The sequence below is a fragment of the Melitaea cinxia genome, chromosome 1 (assembly GCF_905220565.1).
Source record: "Melitaea cinxia chromosome 1, ilMelCinx1.1, whole genome shotgun sequence".
Lineage (NCBI taxonomy): Eukaryota > Metazoa > Arthropoda > Insecta > Lepidoptera > Nymphalidae > Melitaea > Melitaea cinxia.
The window spans coordinates 18420508-18445227 of NC_059394.1; the positions used below are offsets into that span (position 1 = coordinate 18420508).

The following is a 24720-nucleotide window of genomic DNA, read 5'->3' on the forward strand; positions in this document are numbered from 1 at the left end:
GCATACCATTAACGTAGGATAAAAAGTGGAGCGGCCCCAACACAGATCCCTGGGCTGTACCTTCTGTAATATTTATAGTATCACTCAGGTCATTCCCAAAAAAAAATAAGTAAAATAATTAAAAAATAAATAATTAAAAAATTAATAAATAATTAAAAACATAAGTTGTCCGAAAATTATGAACTAGCGTCGTTATGTGCTTCATTGTCACAGGTGTCCAGTTTACACGAAGACAGTTGAATGACATTGCGTCACACAACAACATATAATAAAATTGCAAATAAATGTGTATCATTATCAGATTCTCGTACAATTCAAGTAATTTTTCGAGACAAAATATTTGTAATTTTACAACATATCTATATATAAACACTATATGCATTGCAGTTTCAGAGAACTCTTTTTTAAATCGTAATCAAAGGCTTGTCACGATAGTCGTTGTTAGTAAGTTGATTTACTATGTTTCTATGAAAATTACAAAACAATCTCTCTATATACAGGTGGCGCAAAACTAACGTTAGGGTTTGAATGTTTAATAACTTTTTTTATTTAATGGTTAATTATTATTATTATTTTATTGCAAAGTATATTCATGGGGAATATTTTTGGCTTAAGTATGAAAAATTATATGCCGCAAGTGGTGACCATTTTCGGCTTCGCATATTCGTGCTCTTTCCAGTACATTTTGCATAACTTTACGTAAAATTTCCGGTGTTATTGCTTAAATTTCATTTCGAATGTTTTATTTTGGCTGTGGTATAATCGCTGGCTTATTTACATATACCCTTTCTTTCAAATAACCCCTAAGAAAAAAGTCTGGCGCTGTTAAATCCGGTGAACGTAGGCGACAATTGAAATCGCTTCTGTGCAAAATAATGCGTTCGCCAAAGAGGTCCCGTAACATAGCCATTGTATCCCTCTCAGTGTGAACTATAGCTCTATCTTGTTGGAACCACAACTGTGGATGGTTTTCTACAGCTGGCCTCAAGAAATTGTCCAGCATCGTTCGATATTCAGCCCCATTAACCGTAACTGACGCGCCATGTACATTTTCAAAGAAATATGCACCAATGATCCTTTCAGACAGTACACCGCACCAAACAGTACACTGATGTGGGTGTAATTGTTGTTGATGAACTGTTCTTGGATTCTCTGTAGGCCATATCCTAGAATTTTGCTTGTTTACGGAACCATTCACATGGAAATGGGCTTCATCGCTCATTATCTATACTATAATAAAATGGTAGGAAAGTCAAAACTGTAACATTGAATATTTATTATTTATTTTTTAAAAGAATATTTGGGGTGTGATCTACAATCCATAACTAAGCCAGAAATATAGTTTTTAGAATTTTTGTCTGTTTGTCTGTATGTATGAAATTTGGCACGAATATTATTAAGAAGTCGGGTCAACATATAGGCTACATATTATCACGCTATCACCTACGGGGAACGAGCAATGAACCTTTATTTCTTCAACGCATTCTGTAACAACGTGAATGTTGTTGTTATAATGTTAATAACCATGCTACATAAGCTAGCTTCACGCTATAAAATCACGCAATATAAGTAACTAAACCGATAAACATAATTAAATGAATATAAGTAGAAAATTCTAATGTTTTAGCCTAAAATACATTTTTTTTTTTCGAAAGTTTATCTATTCAACATTTTAATTAGTGTTACAATTCAGATTTACTATATCCAAATACAAAATAAAATACTATTTCAATCAAGGTAAATTTACTAATATTATCCACAGTACAGTAGACAGTAGTGATGAGACATGTTTGTTAGAATTTATAAGATATGGAATATTCATAAACAAAAATATTATATTAAATACCAAGTAATTGAATAAAAAAAGTACATTAAGTATGTAATTGTTATTTAAAAGCGTTAACGTGTTGTTTTTGCTCTATGTTAATCTATATTTTGTAAGAAATTAGCGATTTAGTTATTTTGGTACGGTCAACTATAAATTCTAATTCCCATCCCTAGACTGAGTCCTTGTCGCCAGTATAGCCAGTACTAGTCGTGGGTAGTAACGTCTTTTATGTGTAATCGGTTATACGTAGTTTCATGGATACGCGTAACTAGTTTCGAAACTGCTTGTTTTTCGTAACTAGTTATTTCTGTATACAGCATCAGTTATGGTTATGAAGTAGTTATATGTTATAAATTGTAACACACGAATGCCGTTACGTACGTTAATATTGATGGATAGTATAATCAAATTAACTTTCCTTCATACTATATCTAGGCTTACGACTGGCTGCAAAACATGTTAATTAAATTAATTTTTTGATTTTTGTATAGACATAATAATCAATGCAGGCGTATTTAGAAGTTCATTTGATTTTATGTACAGCTTTTAATTATTTTTCGTATATACATTATAATTAAAAATACAACAAAATCTACACTTTTTAGTATATACTTCAACGCGAGACAATAACATTAATCTTAATACTAAATAGTAAATTCGAAAATATTTAAAAAGAAACACGACCGAAATTAAAATTTCTTTAAAAACTGTACATATAAAAATAAACTTAAATTTCATAGTCGTTAAGTTCAAAATCGCATGAGCATATTCGAAAACAAAGATACACCTATAGTACTTATAGCCTTCTCTTTTTATCCTACGCATAAGCGTATCTGCGTATTGTGTTACGTTATTAGGCAAAACGCTTATGCGCCGGTCGTTGTGTCAAGTTTTTGATAAAACTGCGTACGTAAAGAAACTGCGTACGTAAAATAATCGTTACATTCGTATCGGCGAAACTACGTACGTGGTTATTCGCTTCGTAACTAGTTACTAAAACCGATTACGTTAAATAACGCCCAACGCTAGCCAGTACATAGACAGCGCCTGCGTCGGATAAACACGACCGTTCATGACGTCACAACCGTATGGAATTTTCCATTAGTGTTGCGCGCGTTTTTGTGATATAGTAGTGAATTAGTAAGTTTTACGTTCGTGTTTTTAAAATTGAAATTTACCATGACGACTGCTAAAGAATTATTACGAATTCTAGAAGGTGATGACGATGACGAATTTGTGTCAGATGAAGAATTTGATATTGACGAAGAGATAATTATATCTTTTATTAAATTGTTTTATTTAAAGAAGATGGGGACTTCTGGGCCAAAATGTAATGAGTAGAGATATTGTTTAAAAAATGGTTCATATTTTTTTATTTTAAAATATAAAATATCAGCTCAATTCTGAATCTAGCAGCGGAGAAAATTGAGAAAGATAGTTTTCATCAAATTATTTGGGTATCGATTACAGAATTTTCTTTTTGAATCGATTACAGAATTCAAAAAGAAAATGTTTGCACTAGTTAATTAACTCAAGATATTTAGATACACAATTAAAGCTGTAAACAATAAAGTGTATTTAAATAAAGTAACATTAATATCGAAAATATCAATTAATATCTGATAAACCAAAATGATTATCGATTTTGTATCGATTTAAAATAAATCATATTTTTAATGACAGCTTTGACAGCTGACTAACAGTAATATTGTGTCCGTCACTCGTTTCGTGTTTACTGTTTTCCGATGCATTCTGAGTCCATTCTTGATATTTATTTATGGTTTCAAGTGTATATCAATATTTGTAATGAGTTTTCAAACAGTCTTCACTCAATATAATAAACATTAATGCTACAAGAACGTAGTGATCGGGTTTTTTTAGACATTGTAACATAACCTCACTTTTACAAAAAGTAATAACTCCACTCTCAGATAGGCAAAATACGGATAATTTTCAGCGAGGGATCAATAAGCCTAAATGCATTAATTGATACCATTTTCATTTCATTACATTTTGGCCCAAGAATGTATGGAATCGTATCCATCTCCTTTATTGTGCAATGAGAAACGGTAATTATACGACGACGAACTAATAAATATAGTTTAAAGAACTTTATTTCTCATAAGAATTTAACATTCACTTAAAATGAGATATATTTCAGAAATCAAACAATGCTATTTGTAGTAATGGCAATTCAAGGGAGAGTGATATTGAATCGGAAGGTTATATTTTTTCCCGTGTCTGTCATAGGTGTATGAACATCATTTTTAACCGACTTAAAAAAAAGGAGGAGATTACTCAATTCGACTGTATATATATATATATATATTATGTATGTTCGGGAATAACTCCGTCGTTTATGAACCGATTTTGATAATTATTTTTTTGTTGGAAAGGAGATTTTCCTAGTTTGGTACCATGATAAGAAAACCAGGATCTGATGATGGGATCCTAGAGACATCGAGGGAATCTCATAAATCCGCATAACTTTTTACGAGGTATACCGATTTTGATGATTTTTAATTTAGTCGAAAGCTGATGCTTATCATGTGGTAAATACTTGCCAAAACAAATTAAATTTTTTGGTATGCAGAATGTATTTTATTATTTTATTTATTTAGTTACTATCTTATTTTATACTTTTTTATAATGTAAGCATTTTAGAATTTGTTGTTTTTGCTCGCAAAAACCGTATTTAATAGGTTTTTTTTTTATTTCATATAATCTGAGCGGTAGCTACTGTCGCGAAGTAATCTTAGTTTTTTCCGCATAGATCCGGCTTTTGCAGGAATTCCGGGATGAAAAATAGCCTAAATATTGCTCCACAACCTCCTCTATCTTCTTCAATCTTCCAATGAAAGCCCCAAAAAATCAGTTTACCCGTTCCAGACATAAGCCCGGACAAACAGAAAGACAGACAAACAAAAATTTTAAAATCATTCGTTTGTATTTTAGTATCGTATAAATTTATATGCACATGAAAAAAACAGTTATTTTAAAATCACAGACAGACACTATTAATTAATTTACATTAAAATGTTCCTTAGCGTTTCAACGTTTTTTAACATATTTAACCAACTTCCAAAAAAGAGGAGGTTCTTAATTCGACTGTATTTTTTTTTTGATGTATGTTACTTCAGAACTTTTGACTAGGTGGACCGATTTCGACAATGTTTTTTTAATCAAAAGGTGGTGTGTGTCATTTGGTTCCACTTAAATTTATTTGAGATTTAACAACAACTTTTCGAGTTATATCTAATAATGCGTTTTTACTCGACTATTTTTTCGTCGACCTATGTTGTATTATACCGAATAACTTTTTACTGAGTGTACCGATTTTGATGATTGTTAATTTTGTCGAAAGCCGATGTTTATCATGTGGTCAAATTTAAATTTCATCGAGATCTGATTACAACTCTGATTACAAGTTGGTTTTTCTCCGTTTGCCTGCAAACACAATTATAATAAGTAATGCTCGTTCAAAAGACTTACACAACACAAAATCAAGAGACTTTCAGCCCGTGTCTATCTCCAGAGTATGAAGAAATAACAATCAAGACTGATTATGCATGTTTAAAGACTGATTCACGTATGTTTGAAGATTAATTAATATTCAGTACTATACTTAATAAAGAAATTAAACCTTTGATGTTTATCAATAACTATACTTTATAACACTATGCAAAATTGTATCTAAAGGTTGCTGGCGCTAAGGCACTTCACGCGAATTATTGCACGGCGGTTAACCAGAGCTCCTGGGGGGGTTGGGGATTGGGTCGGCAACGCGCTTGCGATACTTCTGGTGTTGTAGGCGTCTATAAGCTACGATAATCGCTTACCATCAGGTGAGCCGTACGCTTGTTTGCCGACGTAGTGACATAAAAAAAAATCTTTCTTTAAAAGCAATACAAAAAGGTGACAATATTAATATCAAGATGATGATATAACAGTAATAGTATAATGTTAGGTGGCACATTTAGGTGGTCATAATAGATCCAGTGCACTTATAAACACAACTTTAATGGTTTACCTATAACTGAGAGATAAGTCTCTCAGTCATAGGCACAAACCACATTGACAACACACATAAGCAAAGTACATTTACCATACATCTGCAAATATACCCCAGCTGCAGCATCGGGGCAGCCCCAAAAATGTCCTGGATGCATTATTGTAGAGTATTCTTTGTATAATCAGCCCACAGGCTACACAAAAAACTGAATTTGGAGTTAAGTACATCACTCTTCTTCTATCTGAAAACCGAAAATAATCAATATTCATTGACAGTTTATGAAACAAAAAGAAGTAAAAAGTTTATTATGACTCAGTACATTGCATAATATAGTACACATCAATGCTATGAATTCATAGAAAAAACTGGAATCAGTCAAATTTTAGAGTCTACTAAGTATGGTGTCGATGTTGTTGAGCAAATAGCTAGAAGATACAGTAGCTAATCAAGTTTTAGGAAATGGCATGTACAGATTGTTCACAATATATTAGATTTAGCAATAATATTAATTAAAGGGTTGGGTATCAAGAAGCTATAAGTAAGAATGTATGTAGAAGGGATTTTATTTTACAGTTGGCACTAAGTAAGTACCCAGAAAGTTCTGCTGAAGATACACCCTTACAACAGCAACTGCTGCCGCGATCTCTAACTGCAGCAAACCAAGAAGAACCAGCAAGATGACATTGCTATGATATTATAATATATTGATGTTATTTTACTTTAACTCAAAATAATGGTTATTTGTCAAAAAGTGAAGTACCATGGGAAATAGTCTTGCGCTCGAAAAAACCCCTAGCCATCTTTAGGGACAAGCTGAAATATGAACTTCAGACAATGCATAGAATCCAAGAAGAAGGCATAAGTCTACACCGCTATGTGGTTGAAATCCCATGATCTCGCACTAAGTGTTTGGCTTTCTCGTTCTTAATAAGCACCACAAAAATTTGGAATGCCCTTCCGGCTTCTATTTTTCTAACTAACTATAACTTGGGTATCTTTAAATATGGAGTGAATAGGCATCTTCTAGGCAAGCGCGCACCATATTAGGCTGTATCTTCACTTAACATCAGGTGAGATCGCAGTCAAGTGCTCGTCTATATATTAAAAAAAAAAAAAAAACAGTCTTTCTAGTAATATTGACATCTGTAATGATACAACATGTACAACGGGCAATAAAAAATAAATAACTTCTCCAACAACTACAAGGGTATGCTCTTTGTATGCTTTTTTACCACTATTAGAAACTGTATTGCAGCTTGTTTAATGTTAAAAACAATGTTTTAAACAAGAAAACATGAGTAGGACTTTATGTAGAGCTGCAGCTTGCGACAGTGCCACGAGTAACAAATAAGTCTACTCATTTCCATCTATGCGACACTACTGTCTTGTTGATATAATAAGAAATCAAAGAATTCTATCACTACTTGACAATGATTGATGACCTAATCCGATTGAAGTCAATGATAACACCCCCAAGAATATCACTGACCACCGCTCGGTTAAGTGAACCATGTTAGCAAAATGTATAAGCAAGGCCTTTGAGATTCTCTTTCAGTAGTTTTGATCAAAGGTGATAATGATGATGATGATGATTTTAGAACTACTGGCTTTCACTATTGCCGTCAGCCGAGTCGATCACAGGTTTCGATGTCTATAATAACTTCAGTTCAGTTCTTTGCTTAATGGCTTTTAGCTGTGTCAGTTTGACACAGATCATTTCACCAAGGTCACATTAGATGGAGAACGCACGAAAGAGACTGTTTGTTGGATTTGAGAATACAAGTTTAAAAATTTAATAAAATTTTGGAAATACCCGAAAACAGTATGTATTTATTCTTCTTCTTCTTTTATAATTGGACTCCCATAGGAATTGCTAAAGTCGGACTGTTTCCCATCAATTACTTTTGAAGACTCTGCTCATGAGATTAGCATTGTGATACTACAAGATTATGTACGGTTTGCTTCACACCACTTATTCATCTAAAAAAAAAAAAAACAACAAATGTTAGAATGTTAGAAAAAAGACTTCACATTTTAATATTGTTATCTAAAATAAATGTACTTAAATTTTTTACTAAAGGAGTATTTACATGCGATAGAATAGATTTAAAATCAATAGGACGGGGAATAGATGGAGGTAGATAGTCGAATAAAGACCGGGCAAGAGAAGAAAATATGATCCAATGTGCCTTCATCCAAACCACACTTACAGATAGAGCTGTCCCGGACTCTAATTTTTGCTAAAAATACAGGAGAACAACAATGTCCAAGTCGCATGCGCCAAATTGTTGAGCAGACGGTTTTGATTGCTTTCCTGTATTTAAAAAACCATGGTTTAACCGGAATCCCAACCTGGATGGAGGCATTGCTTGCATCTGTTCCTACTAGATATAGTCCACAGGTTATCCCATTCAGTTATTAAATCCTTTCTAGCAAGTGGTAAAAGATCATGGCAATGTATTTATTCACAAAGTTTCAACTTGGAAGGGTACAATAAATATAAAAATATTTATATGTATATAATATTGAACTAAATATATATACAGTATATAAGTAATAATCAAATTTCTATTTTATAATGTCCCTGCAATACGTACACTGAGTCCACAATCCCTTCATACTTTACCAGGCTTAGGACTGGCTATATTAAACAATAAAAAACAAATAAATCATATGTATAGGAGGGCAACACATCTGCATAGCCTCTGGTTGTGCGGTAGACATCCGGTGTCATCAAAAGGCTTCGAATGCCCGTATGCCCGCCTATACTATAAAAATGGGTAAAGCTTTAGATTAAATTGTTTAATACAGGCGTATTTAAAAAGTGGAATCAGCGTATTTACAATAATTAAAAAATAAAAAATAATTGACAATAAAATAATATTTACAAACTAAATATTACCTTAAGGTTAAAATATCTTGCATCTCAGTGCCTATTGCGCACATAGCGTTCAACATAGTCACCATCACAACCAACACACAGACCACATCTAAAAATCAGCTGTTCACAACACGTGCTAACACTTCACTCTAACGCACAAATTATTTTTCGTAATTTCGCGAGCACTGTACACCATTGTTTTAATATGTCCTCATTTGGTGTAATCTCCGGTGACCTGGGGGGGCCATGCACGAGGTCCCCCACGTCCAATCCATCGACCAGTATACAAAGTGTTTAAATGTTGTCGTACCTCAGGACAATAGTGCGCTGGTGCGCCGTCATGTTGAAAATACATATCTCGTAAGTAGGTGAAAGGTATACTTTCGTATTCCAACACTTGCAGCGTTTCAGTGAGAAACTGTAAATATGTTTCACCATTAAGTTGATCTATGAAAACGGGGTCCAGTATCGTGGAATTTACTATTCCCGCCCAAACATTCACGCTGAATCGGTGCTGATAATTATGTTGTCTGGGATCATGTATAGTGCGCCTTGGGGGACAGCCACTATCCCGGCTATCATCCTGTGCTGGAACTGGCCGTAATCACATAGTCGCTGTGTGGCTGCTAACATTGTCTCACAGTTCGATGTAGGTAAGTTCGGATACCTAGCTGCATATTGCCGACAGGCTTCCGACACATTGTCATCACACCTAGCCAGCATCCTCACCATTTCCGTGTGTTCGACATTAGAATAGCAGTACGCCATGGTCAAAGAGTATATCGACGATTAAAAAACAATACCTCATAACCCACACTTTTTGCAAAAAAAGTTTTTAATGCCAAACGGTTTTATTTTTAACCATCAAACCATCGTAATACACCAGTGACCGGTAAGCGATAAGGTGTTGCCATTAAAAAAAAAGCAAAACAATAATCCACAAAATTCAAAACTTCGAAACAAATAAATCGTAAGCCAAGAACCTACCCCACCCCAGCCTGCAAAATAATGATATTTGTAATCAAAAAAATACTAATTGATAGATTTTGAATTGCTCAATTCAACTACGTTGTCCTTTTAAATTGCTCACCTCAAATTATTTAATTAAAAATCAATTTTTTTTTAAAAAAATCAGATATTTTCAAACTCCTATATCTTTTGATGTATACAATATTTTAAATTGCTCAAAGTGTTAAAAAACTGCTCAAGTATAGTTCGAAACAGATCCACTTCCCTTAATTTTTAAATAAATATAAATAGTTTGAACAAATAAAATAATGATATTTGTAAAATAAAATGCTAATCGATACATTTTCAATAGCTCAATTCAACTACGTTGTCCTTTAAATTGCTCACCTCAAATAATTTAATTAAAAATCAAAAAAGTCGTTGAAAAATATTCTTTTATCAATATTTTCAAACTCCCATATCTTTTGATGTATACAATATTTTAAATTGCTCAACGTGTTAAAACCCTGCTGAAGTTGCATTTATAATTGCTCAAGTACAGATTTGAACAGCTCCACTTTCCTTAATTTTTAAATAAATATATAAAGTTGGAACAAATTTAACGTTTACATCATAAGGTAAGGTGAGCGCTGCGGATGCGCATAGACAATGATGGGAAGCCAAAAAAAAATGTGGATATTCGTAATAAAAAGATGCTAATCGTTCGATTTTCAATAGCTCGATTCAACTACGTTGGCCTTTTAAATTGCTCACCTCAAATTATATAATTAAAAATCAAAAAAGTCGTTGAAAAAAATTCATTTATCAATATTTTCAAACTCCTATATCTTTTGATGTATACAATATTTTAAATTGCTCAAAGTGTTAAAGAACTGCTCAAGTTACATTTATAATTGCTCAACTATAGTTTGGAACAGATCCACTTCCCTTAATTTTTAAATAAATATAAATAGTTGGAACAAATTTAACGTTTACATCATAAGGTAAGGTGAGCGCTGCGGATGCGCATAGACAATGATGGGAAGCCAAAAAATTGTGGATATTCGTAATAAAAAGATGCTAATCGTTCGATTTTCAATTGCTCGATTCAACTACGTTGGTCTTTTAAATTGTTCCCCTTAAATTATATAATTAAAAATCAAAAAAGTCGTTGAAAAAAATTCATTTATCAATATTTTCAAACTCCTATAACTTTTGATGTATACAATATTTTAAATTGCTCAAAGTGTTAAAGAACTGCTCAAGTTGCATTTATAATTACTCAAGTACAGTTTGGAACAGATCCACTTCCTTTAATTTTTAAATAAATATAAATAGTTTGAACAAATAAAATAATGATATTTGTAAAAAAAAATACTAATCGATAAATTTTCAATAGCTCAATTCAACTACGTCGTCCTTTTAAATTGCTCACCTCAAATTATTTAACTAAAAATCAAAAAAGTCGTTGAAAAATATTATTTTATCAATATTTTCAAACTCCTATATCTTTTGATGTATACAATATTTTAAATTGCTCAAAGTGTAAAAAAACTGCTCATGTTGCATTTATAATTGCTCAAGTATAGTTTGGAACAGACCCACTTCCCTTAATTTTTAAATAAATATAAATAGTTTGAACAAATAAAATAATGATATTTGTAAAAAATACAGTCGAATTGAGAACCTCCTCCTTTTTTGGAAGTCGGTTAAAAAAATACTAATCGATAGATTTTCAATAGTTCAATTAAACTACGTTGTTCTTTTAAACTGCTCACCTTAAATTGTTCAATTAAAAATCAAAAAAGTCGTTGGAAAAAATTCATTTATCAATATTTTCAAACTCCTATATCTTTTGATGTATACAATATTTTAAATTGCTCAACGTGTTAAAGAACTGCTCAAGTTGCATTTATAATTGCTCTAGTACAGTTTTGAACAGCTCCACTTTCCTTAATTTCGATTTCCTTTCCTTTCCTCCATTTTCGTTTGCAACAACTGATCGGGACGCAGACGTCCTACCCGTCGCGAAGATCTGGGCGTAGGGAAATCACCGTATTCCCGGAAATTATTCGAATTTTTCTCATCTTTTAAACCTTCCCTAGACCTCCACGAACATTTCAAGACCAAGATAAGATAAATGACTGACGGATGAATCGGAAATCTTGCGAGGAGTACGACAGGGATGCATTCTCTCTCCAATGCTTTTCAACATATACTCGGAGATGATTTTTAGAGGAGCATTGGATCAGGTGGATGTAGGTGTCACGGTGAATGGTCAGATTATTAACAATATCCGTTATGCCGATGACACCGTGTTACTTGCATCTACAATGGAAGAACTTCAGACCCTTGTAGATAGTGTTGAATCTGTCAGTTCAGCTTACGGCCTCAGTATCAACGTGAAGAAGACAAAGTATATGACAGTTTGTAAAATACCACCTGCTAACCCCACTCTGTTTTGTAATGGAGAACCACTAGAAAATGTCAGCAAATACAAATATTTAGGATGCTGGGTCGACGATACGGGGAGCCACGGTCTGGAAATAAGGTGCCGCATAGAACAAGCCCGTAATGCTTTCTTTCGGCTTAAACCACTTCTATGCAATAAGAAGCTGAACATCGAGCTACGAGTACGATTAGCACGCTGTTACGTTTTCTCCATTCTCTTGTATGGTGTTGAAGCATGGACCCTCAACGAATAGATCTGTAAGAAGGTTGAAGCTTTCGAAATGTGGGTATACAGGAGAATGTTAAGGATATCCTGGAGAGATAAAATAAAGAACGTAACTGTGCTAAGTCGTGTGAAGAAGAAAGCGGAAGTTGTGTACGCGGTTAAGAAGAGAAAGCTTGAATACTTCGGCCACGTCATGAGAAACTCTAAGTACCAGCTGCTTCGACTTATTATCCAGGGCAAGATCCAGGGCAAGCGCAGTGTGGGTCGTAGAAGAACATCTTGGCTAAAAAATCTACGCCAATGGTTTGGGAAAAGCACCCGTTCGCTATTCAGGGCTGCGGTATCAAGGATACAAGTTGCCAGAATGATCGCCGAACTTCGTGAGAAGATGGCACTTTAAGAAGAAGAAGAAGATAAGATAAATCCGTTCAGCCGTTCTCGAGTTTTAGCGAGACTAAAGAACAGCAATTGATTCTTATATATATAGATAATAGATAATAAGATTAAGGAAATTGGAGCTGTTCCAAACTGAACTTGAGCAATTATAAATGTAACTGGAGCAGTTTTTTAACACGTTGAGCAATTTAAAATATTGCATACATTAAAAGATATAGGAGTTTGAAAATATTGATAAAAGAATATTTTTCAACGACTTTTTTGATTTTTAATTAAATAATTTAAGGTGAGCAATTTAAAAGGACAACGTAGTTGAATTGAGCTATTGAAAATATATCGATTAGTATCTTTTTATTACGAATATCCGCAATTTTTTGGCTTCGTATCATTGTCTATGCGCACGCGCAGCGTACACCTGTCTTATAATATAAACGTTAAATTTGTTTAAACTATTTATATTTATTTAAAAATTAAGGAAAGTGGAGCTGTTCCAAACTGTACTTGAGCAATTATAAATGCAACTTGAGCAGTTCTTTGAAACTTTGAGCAATTTAAAATATTGTATACATCAAAAGATATAGGAGTTTGAAAATATTGATAAATGAATTTTTTTCAACGACTTTTTTGATTTTTAATTATATAATTTGAGGTGAGCAATTTAAAGGACGACGTAGTTGAATTGAGCTATTGAAAATTTATCGATTAGTATTTTTTTTTTACAAATATCATTATTTTATTTGTTCAAACTATTTATATTTATTTAAAAATTAAGGGAAGTGGATCTGTTCCAAACTGTACTTGAGCAATTATATATGCAACTTGAGCAGTTCTTTAACACTTTGAGCAATTTAAAATATTGTATACATCAAAAGATATAGGAGTTTGAAAATATTTGATTTGTTTAAAAAAAAATTGATTTTTAATTAAATAATTTGAGGTGAGCAATTTAAAAGGACAACGTAGTTGAATTGAGCAATTCAAAATCTATCAGTTAGTATTTTTTTGATTACAAATATCATTATTTTGCAGGCTGGGGTGGGGTAGGTATCTTTATCTCAGTCCAATGTCCATGCTCCATATCTCAGTCATTAAGATTATACATCAGTTCATCAGTTGTATCGTTTGTTAAGAAACCGTGTGAAAACAATAACTTAACGTCTGAAATGTTTAATATCAAGTGCGAAATGTGAATATAACACGTGAAAGACGTTTTTACGGACTCCTTCCTGTTCGAAAATAACTTATACAGTTGCAAAACGGCTCATGGATTGCACTGCCCGCAGCGCCGGAGCTAAGGTGAAGTCAGACGCGGAGCTCAAAGGTATTATAATAGCTTTAAATTCTTCCTCTAATCTCAAAACTTTAACCATGGATAACTCCTTAATCATGGGGTTTCGAAGTGTGGCAGTGTTACCTTGTATAGCTTCCGGTTATTATGTACAATATAGGTAGATTTTTTTATCGGAGGTTAAATTTTTGTTAAACCCCGCTGTTAGGTTAGGTTAGATATCGTAGTTGAAGTTTTGAGGTTAAAATTAACCTACCACCTTTAACCTTTTGACCGCCGTAGTCACCTATACTTGACAAGGGCTCGCGAGTCCTGTGCGCCAGCGACGTCTATAGGTGACAAAAAACCCGGACCACAAAAATATTAAATAAAATTATTAAAAAAATATTTCTAGTATTTTAATTCAACATTTATGAAAATAGAATATCCCCGCAACATTTGAGTATAAAAAACAAGTCTTTTAGAGCTACACGTACTGAGAAACATTGAAATAAAAACATGCATTCTTATTCCACGTAAATGATATGTCCAGAACGCCGAAGTCGTCTATAGTTGACCGCTAGGGATGTGACGCAAGAGGTATAAATAAATAATAAATAAATATTTACAACATACACACACGGTCATCTGTTCCTAAAGTAAGCAACTTAATGCTTGTGTTATAGGTAACAGCTGATTGGTATAGCTATATTTTTTTTTTTGATAAGCATACATATAAATAAATATATATTATACCCAGACTCGGGGTGGGAATCAAACCCATAACCTCCGGAGCAGAAAGCACCGCTGACCTGTAGTCACTACAAACTGCGCCAACGGGCTAGTCAAAATGGAATAGATGATTTATATCTTCTTTATTGCACTTTAAAAAAATCATAATTACAAGTCATTTTTGCAATTAGCTATTCAAAATTCAACTCAAACGTGTTATATTTTCTATAAATAATTTAATATTTGAATAAAACAGAAGGTAAAAAACATAAAACTATCATCAGCTTACACATAAATAGCAAATGAATAAAAAATCAAATCAACTAAAATCAATCAAATCGCCATAATAAATCTGATATCTCAAATCTGGCGCATCTCTAGCGCGTAGTCATTAATCCGTTCTCTACACGCCGTTGTCAAGTATAGACGACACGCTGATGACATCATAAGCGAATAGCGAGAAAACTAGTGAAGTGCAAGACGAGCGATACCTTAGAACATCGTCGCATTTTGGAAGGCGTCGATGATTTTTTTAATATACAATAAAAAAAATATATATTTTTCATTTTATTTATCTAAGGTTAAGAGCGAAATTACGATTTTCTTTCTCGTTCTCAAAATCATCTGGCAGCATCAATATCATCTCTAACGCCCACTCTCATAAAAGCTTTTTTTCTAAGACCCATGTCGTGTCGTGTGTCGTGAAATATTTGATTTGAAATATTGCTACTTACTCAGTACTGTTTTAGTACTATTTGCCACCTAAGCAAAAAAAAAAAAAATTTAACGCATGTAAATATTTCTTTTAAACTAAGGCTGGCATCGACCGCACCGATTATATTAATTTGCTTCATCGGATCAACTACTGAGTTGGGGAACAATGGAACACGGGGCACTATGGAACAGTGTCGATAAAAATTTGAATACTAAACTAATTCGTGTGGTTCGGCGTTTTCGAGTTATATCTAATAATGCGTTTTTACTTGACGCTTTTTTCGTCGACCTACGTTGTATTATACCGCATAACTTTTTACTGGATTTTATCGAGATCTGATATCTACTTTTTGAGTAATCTTTGATAACGCGTAGTTACTTGACTATTTTTTCGTCGATCTACGTTGTATTCGAGCAAACACAATTATTCTTGTTCAAAAGTTGAGATTTCCTTTCAAAGTACTTTCTTTTTAGTAAAAAAGTTTAAAGAATAGGTAAATGATATATTTTTTTTCATTAATTTTAATCATTTGAGACAATTGTGTGGAAAGTTCAAAAAATAACCTAAGTTTTTATAAAACTCGTTTAAAACGTTGGCCTTATGGCTATGGAACGGGGCACAGTGGAATACTGTTCTAATGAACCTTAAATAATAAACTATTAAATAAGGATAATAATTGTGTTTGCAGGCAAACGAAAAAAACTAACTTCAATTATATCGACAAGTAATACATCGTAGGTAGACGAAAAAATAGTCAAGTAAATACGCATTATCAAAGATCAATCAAAAAGTTGTGCTCGGGTTTGGATGAAATTTAAATGTGACTACATGATAAACATCGGCTTTCGATTAAATTAAAAATCATCAAAATCGGTGCACCCAGTAAAAGTTATGCAGATTTTCGAGATCTCATTATAAAATCCTGGTTTCCTTAGCATGGTACTACACCGGGGTTATCTCCTTTCCAACAAAAAAAGAATTATCAAAATCGTTTCATAAACGACAAAGTTATCCCCGAACATAAATAAAAAAAATATAAAATATATATCGAATCAGTCGAATTGAGTAACCTCCTCCTTTTTTGAAATCGGTTAAAAAATTACAAATTTGAATTCGGTTAATTTTTTTCTAAATTACTTTTCATGTATATATCGATTCGATTCGAAATCGATATATAGCCTGCGGCTTCCTTGCGTGCGACAGAGGACGTCTCTAAAGAGAGTTTCATAACCGTAGGTCAGCTGCGCCGTAGTCGTCCAGTCATGACAATGACGTCATGGCGATAGAAAAGAGTGTTGTGCTTTACTACGATTATTTTTGTAATGTTTGTTTTTTATTTATGTTGTTGTAAGTATATATAACGAGTGCAAGATAACACAAGAAAAATATTAAAAAATAAACCTTCCTAGATTATATAAGTAGTCATTTATTGCATAAAAAACCAACAAAAACAAGTCACTGTGTGGTACTCGATAACGACTCTTGGCAGCACTATTTTTTTCGTAGGTATTTTTGTTTATTTTATGCCTTGGCGTACAGGGCACGGGAATGGTTTTGAGGCGTGGCGGTCAAAAGGTTAAGGTTAGAGTAACGCTTGGCGCCGGCGTTGCGCGAAGTGCAGCCCACCCTCCGCGCCTCCGGCTTAAAAAAAAAAAAACAGGGGTAGGGCAGACCAAGACCACGTGGACAGTGGGGTGCTCCGATTCGGTTTTGGGTATTTTTCGAATTTCTAAACCTATATTCTAGCACGCAATGTTACTCATTTTATTAGAATATTATGTCTGACGCGTTATTTTGTTTAAAAGTGTCGATTTGTCAGTCGTTAAAGGTCAGCAGGCTTACTCTTGAAACTCGATCCTATTTGAAATTTAGGATTGGGATCGAGAACTTGTCAATCGGTACTCTTGAACACTACACTAGCGCACGATTTGACTCAATTGCAGTGGAATTTTATGTAACTAATAGAAATTGGGATTTCTCGATCTTATACATTTTTTGCACTCTTGACAATATTTTGACGTTGACTATCGACTTGGAAATCGTGTTTGGGATCGAATTTACTCGTTTCAATAAAGTTAACCAGTGTTGCCGTTTTAGCCATTTTGTGGCTAGATCTAGCGGATTTTCAAGGGTTTTAGCCAAAAAACAATCCATTTTAGCCACCAAAATAAATCTAGCTACTTCTGGCTGCTTTTTAGATTGTTACTACATACATATTTTTATTACTATAAAAAGTCTACCGACTAATACATACCACCATACGGTACCAATACTACCAAACTAAAATACATAGTTAATTTTAGGCAGCACCAATAATGTCCGTATTATGGCAGGGGGATTCCCGAATGAATGTTTATCTTTAACGTAATTTAGGTTCGATCGAATTAAAATGGACCGTATTGCTATTGCAGTTGAGCCTAGTTTGTTTTGCATAACGTCAATACTACTCATGTCAAAATGTCAAACGGAGCGCAATGTTGTTATTGTTTACGCATACGCAATACGCATTTTTTTAAATTAAAGCGTGTGAAAGCGCGGGGCAGAGCTAGTATATTATAGTTAGTAATTCAAAGTAAAGCCGTCGTAGTTTTTTTTAGGTGTATTTCAAAACTAATTCAAGTTCCAATTAAGCATCAGCACAATTTAGTATTGTGCTCCACTGAGTCACATTATGCTCTGTAATTGGAAAACGCACACTTTAGCCACTTCTAGCGGAATTTCGAAAGTGATTTATTTACAAAACTGGCAACTTTTTTCTTTGATGTAGCCACAAACTAGATTGTCCTAACGGCAACACTGAAGTTAACTTTTTAGTGTTCGATTGTGTATCTTAAAGTGTTTTTTATTATGATAATGGCGCGACTGGCGCTTATTTGTAACATATATTAACTATGTATACTTTTATATTATCAACAATATCACAATCACAGTATTTATTAAAATAAAACTAATTGCGTAACAATTAGTCTTTTATCCTCTTTTAACCTAAGGTAGCAATTTTTAAATATAAATCACAGTATTTATATCTCTAATATTTAAATATAAATCACAGTGTTTATGTTTCTAATATTTAAATAGAAATCACAGTATTTAAGTCTCTAATATGTTTTAACTATATTAATAAACTTTTGTATTCACTAATTTAAGCTTAACACTGGTAAAATTGCAGAAATTATTACAGAAGTAAATAAAGAAAGAAGATAAGCTAATTATAAATATTAAATTAAGAAAATACGTAATTGAGATAATTTGAAATTTAGAAGTCTCAAAATTGCGTCAGCCATAAGCTTCTTTTTAACAACAACACACATTATGCAGAATGTATAATATATCTTGCGTTTTTATGCTTAAAAAAATCAGTTTTAGGTTTAATTTAAGGAATTACAATATAAAAGATAATAATTAATTATTGGAGACACATTATAATTTAAAAAACATAAAATTTCATGAATTAAATTTTATTTTCTTATTATTTTTTATTATAATGGCTACACGAGAAACCGATCGTCAATTCGATTTCAATTTCAATTCAATTGAAAGCTCGATTTGGTCAAGAGTACCAAAATATTGCAGATTGGAATTGGAACTGTATTGAATTCGTGTTTTTGTGAGATTGGGATTGAAGTCAAGAGTAAGCCTACAGTTCGTATTGTATTTTGCAGTATCTTGCAGTAAAGATCGTTTTTACGTAAATTTGTTCTAAAATAACGCGTGATAGTCGCAGTAAGGAGCATGAGTACACTTACTGCAGCACCGGAATTAAGGTAAAATGAGAAATAACAAAAATTTAACCTCCGATAAAAAAATCTACCTATATTGTACGTCATAGCCTAGCTTCCCCTACACCCTCCGCCCTCCACCCCCCAAAACCCCATAATTCGGTTTTTCCTAGTCTAAAGCTTAGCTAATTTTTTTTCGTAGGTATTTTTGTTTATTTTATGTCTTGGCGTACAGGGCACGGGAATGGATTTGAAGCGTGACGGTCAAAAGGTTCCGAGCGGCGGTCACTGATATTTTTGGGGGGTGTTATCATTGACTTCAATCGGATTAGATTATCAAGTAGTGATAGTATTCTTTGAAACGAGAAAACTCGTTTGTTACTCGCGGTAGTGTCGCAAGCTGCGGCTCTATGTAAGTCCTACTCGTGTTTTCTTGTTGAAGTTTTTATCGTTAAATGTGCTGCAATACAGTTTCTAATAGTGTTAAAAGAGAAAACACCTTGTAGTTGTTGGAGAAGTTTTTATTTGTTATTATACCCATTGTACATGTTGTACATCATTATAGATATTACTAGAAAGACTGAAAATTTCGGCTTGCTACTAAAAACGGCTAGGGTTGTTCTAGCCCAAGACTATTTCCCATGGTATTTGTTACACTTTTTGACAAATATCTATTATTTAAATTAAAGTAAAATAAAATCATTAATATGTCATCGCTTTATTTTTCATTATTAATTTTCAATCGCTATCAAACTTCTTTGCAATGACCACAAAACAATGATTATGACTGATTACAACTTCCACATAAACATATTTTAAAAAATTCACATTCTTCAGTAGTTTTATTTTTGTATTGTGGTTGGTAGCAATGTCATCTTGCTGGTTCTTCTTGGTTCGCTGCAGTTAGAGATCGTGGCAGCAGTTGCTGTTGTAAGGGTGTATCTTCAGCAGAACTTTCTGGGTACTTAGTGCCAACTGTAAAATAAAATCCCTCCTACATACATTCTTACCTATAGCGGCTTGATACCCAACCCTTTAATTAATATTATTGCTAAATCTAATATATTGTAAACAATCTGTACATGCCATTTCCTAAAACTTGATTAACTACTGTATCTTCTAGCTATTTGCTCAACAACATCGACACCATACTTAGAAGACTGTAAAATTTGACTGATTCCAGTTTTTTCTATGGATTCGTAGCATTGATGTGTACTATATTATGCAATGTACTGAGCAATAATAAACTTTTTACTTCTTTTTGTTTCATAAACTGTCAATGAATATTGATTATTTTCGGTTTTCAGATAGAAGAAGAGTGATGTACTTAACTCCAAATTCAGTTTTTTGTGTAGCCTGTGGGCTGATTATACAAAGAATACTCTACAATAATGCATCCAGGACATTTTTGGGGCTGCCCCGATGCTGCAGCTGGGGTATATTTGCAGATGTAAGGTAAATGTACTTCACTTATGTGTGTTGTCAATGTGGATTGTGCCTATGACTGAGAGACTTATCTCTCAGTTATAGGTAAACCATTAAAGTTGTGTTTATAAGTGCACTGGATCTATTATGACCACCTAAATGTGCCGCCTAACATTATACTATTACCGTTATATCATTACTAGCTGACTCGGCAAGTCTTGTCGCTAAACGCTATTTAAAAATAGGAGTTGGTGGTAGAAGGGTGAAAATTTAGGGTTGTATGTATTTTTCAATGCCAAATCATAATAAAATAAAAAATCAATAATTTATCTAAAAGTTAAAACAAAAATTAGGGGTGGACTACCCTTAACATTTAGGGGGATGAAAAATAGATGTTGTTCGATTCTCAGACCTACCCAATATGCACACAAAATTTCATGAAAATCGGTCAAGCTGATTCGGAGGAGTTTAGCTACAAACAGCGACACGAGATTTTTATGTATTAGATCTTGAAATTAATATTGTCACCTTTTGTATTGCTTTTAAAGGAAAGATGACTCATAGTTTAAGCAGCACAAGTTTGCTGTAACTTTAAAATCCTTAAGTCTGCAGTATGTATGCTGTAACCTACAATGTTTTTAATTTTACAAAAAATGTATAGTAAATCAAGTTTGTATAATTTTACAAACATAATTTAGAGAACTTCAAATTGAAATTTGACTAACTAATGTTGAAATATTTATAAAAATTATACAAACTATAACTTCTTAAAGTTAACAAACATGAAAAGAAAATGTAAAAATAGAAGAAGAGATTCAGAAACTCGAAATGACTTTATAAATAATATATAATAAAATAACTAGTGGACGCCTAGTGGTCGAAATTCGACCATAATTAATTTAAATTATAGGTTTGAACATTATTAAGGTTCTGTTGTCAAATACTATATATATATATATATATATATATATATATATAAAAGAAAAAAAAACAGAAATCGATCTGAATATTGTATATACAAGGTGGTCGTGACAATACGACAATAATTAATACTGAGTATAGCTAGTAACATTCTCAATTAGCCTGCAAAAATTAAATTAACTAATATCTCATAGTTTAGTCACAAAACACTTTTCTTTTTTTATAACTAAAACATCACCCCATATCTGTTATTAAGCTGTCATCATGGCCGACACAAGTTACGTATTTAAAACAATTTAAATAAAAGTTGTAAATAATGTAATTTCACTAATCGTGCTACAATTTAACGCAAAATAAACCTTATACCGTTGTTCATAAGACACTAGAATTAATATGTGGAGAGGTAATAATTGATTTGCGCTTTCTTTCTGAAATATTTCGACCGATTTCTTTCGTATTTCGCACATCGTAATTCGTAATCGTAAGTAGGTCAGTGTGTCGCCGACTGCCGTTAGCCTGTGACGTGTTAAGCTATTTGATACCTCAGCGCTCGCGCAACATTCGATCTAGTGACGCCATTGTTTATAAGTACTCAAGTATATTTTTTTGTTACTGTGAGATATTAGACGCTTGAATTAAGTGAGATTAAGTGAAGACACATTATTTAGGATATTTATTAGGTAAACTGTGCGAAATTAGACGCTTATTTTGTGTGCAAATAGTAATATTTTTAATAAAAATGCCTCGCTATAATTATACGGCTTCAGAGTACACCGATATGATATTAATTTATGGAGAATGTGACACAAACGCTGCTTTAGCGATTCGTACATATCAAGAGAGGTATGGGCATACCCGTGTTTGTCCAACAAATGGTCGAACTATTGTCAAAGCTATCCAGAGGCTTCGGGAGAATCAACCCTTAATCCCACACTCAGATTGTGCTCCTCCGCAAGTCAGAGTGAACTTGGATGAACGGATTCTAAATCATTTTACTTTAAATCCAACTACGAGCTTACGTAGAGTAGCTCGCCATTTTCGTGTGCCCCACTCAAGTGTGCACAAAATTTTGAAACTCGACAAACGTAAGCCTTTTAAATACAAAAAAGTACAGGCATTGTTAACAAGAGATATGTCTACCAGAGAAGAATTCTGTAACTCAATGTTACGAAAAAATGAAGAAATCCCCGACTTCCTCTTCAACGTAATGTGGACGGATGAAAGTACTTTTACCAAGAACGGTTTATGGAACCGTCACAACTTAAGGCACTGGAGCACTGAAAATCCGCAACTGACAAGAGACAGCTCGCATCAGTACAGATTTGCCATCAATGTGTGGGCTGGTATACACAGAAATACAATAATTGGGCCCATTTTTATTGATGGTAATTTAAATGCGGAGAAATTTTTATTATTACTCAATGAAACAGTTTCAGAGTACATGGAAGAGCTTTCTCTCGATGTATATCGACAGACGTGGTACCAATTGGATGGTGCACCTGCACACTCGGTGACTTCTGCGAGAGCACGTTTAACCGAGATGTTTGGAGAGCGATGGATCGGCCGTTATGGCCCCACGAGGTGGCCACCGAGGTCACCAGACCTCACACCACTCGATTTTTTTTTATGGGGTTACGTTAAAAATGATGTTTACGCCACGGATGTAACTGATGTGGACGACTTAAAAAATCGTATAATACGATCTTTTGATAAATTAAAAAGTATGGCAGTTAATGGTGACCTGTTATCAAAAGTGAGAAATAATATTTTACGTAGATACATTTCGTGTGTTCGAGTTCATGGTGGACATATTGAGAATTTTAAAATTTAATATCTTTTAATGTATTTTGTATGTGTTAATTATTCTGACAATCAAAAACAAATAATTGAATAATAATAGTGTCAAAGTATTGCGATGTATTGTGTTACAGCGGCGAGAGGCTACCTGCCCGCCCGCCTTTAGTCAGAGGTCAGTGAATCTAAATTACAAATGGCGTACTATGTATTTTATTAATTTGCGATATTAAGTTTGTTCGAAAATTTCATTTTTTCAAAAACGGTTCAAAATATTTTCTGATAGTTTTATGATATTTCTATATACCAATACGACCTGTGTTTTCATTTATTGTCGTATGGTCGTGTACACCTTGTATATATATATATATATATATATATACAATATTCAGATCGATTTCTGTTTTTTTTTCTTTTATTTTCCAATTGCACTCGTTATTTTTTATTTAAATAGCATAGTGTACACTATCTTCGGTCAAAGGATTCTCAATCATTTTAGTTGATTGAACGATAACATTTACTAAATTTTCATTTTTTTTGACCATTACATTTAGCGGTATTCAGTCTGGACGAAGATGTTCTATAGAGCACTTAAGATTATCATTTCTACATTTCAGGCGATCAACAGTGCTCGATTTTCAGTAACTTTCATATAGTAGTTCGTCTTTTAGCTACTCGATTTGTTTTTACCGACGAAGAGACTGCGGACGCTGACAGCGAGGGTGTCGCTGTTGAAGCCGACGCGGAGGACGACGAGGAACATTGAGCCATCGTCAAGTACGTAGCGTGAATAACGATTCTTATTGATTCATCACTTCAGCCTGTCACAGATGGGCAATATTCGTTATTGCCGTAGCCACACAGTTTGCGTAGACACAATCTATTGATTAATACTGACTATCCTTCCATCACGGACGATTTTTAACCGACTTCCAAAAAAGGAGGAGGTTCTCAAATCGACTGTATTTTTTTTTAATAAATGCCACGCGAAGCGGGTGGAACAGCTACTAAGGGATAAACAAGGTAATAATTGTGTTTGCTCGCAAACGAAAAAAAACCGACTTCAATTACATCATAGTAATACAACGTAGATCGACGAAAAAATAGTTAAGAAACTACACGTTATCAAAGATTACTCAAAAAGTAGTTATCAGATCTCGATAAAATTTAAATGTCATGATAAACATCACCTTTCGACTAAACTGAAAATTAACAAAATCTGTAAACCCAGTAAAAAGTAATGCGGATTTTCGAGAGTTTTCCCTCGATTTCCCTGGGATCCCATCATCAGATCCTGGTTTCCTTATCATGGTACTAAACTAGGGATTTCTCCTTTCCAACAAAAAAAGAATTATCAAAATCGGGACATCCAGTAGAAAGTTATGCAGTATAATACAACGTAGGT

At 33.3% G+C, this 24720-nt stretch overlaps 2 long non-coding RNA genes across 2 annotated transcripts; one reads left to right on the plus strand and one right to left on the minus strand.

Moving 5' to 3' along the window:
* Positions 1-400: 400 nt before the first annotated feature.
* Positions 401-20601, plus strand: LOC123658252. Its single transcript, XR_006743850.1, has 3 exons — positions 401-411; positions 13787-14063; positions 20483-20601. It is a non-coding gene; the product is annotated as an uncharacterized LOC123658252 (long non-coding RNA).
* Positions 19679-24406, minus strand: LOC123658256. The gene is made up of 2 exons (XR_006743851.1): positions 24006-24406; positions 19679-20150 (listed from the first exon to the last, which is right to left on the minus strand). It is a non-coding gene; the product is annotated as an uncharacterized LOC123658256 (long non-coding RNA).
* Positions 24407-24720: the final 314 nt, after the last annotated feature.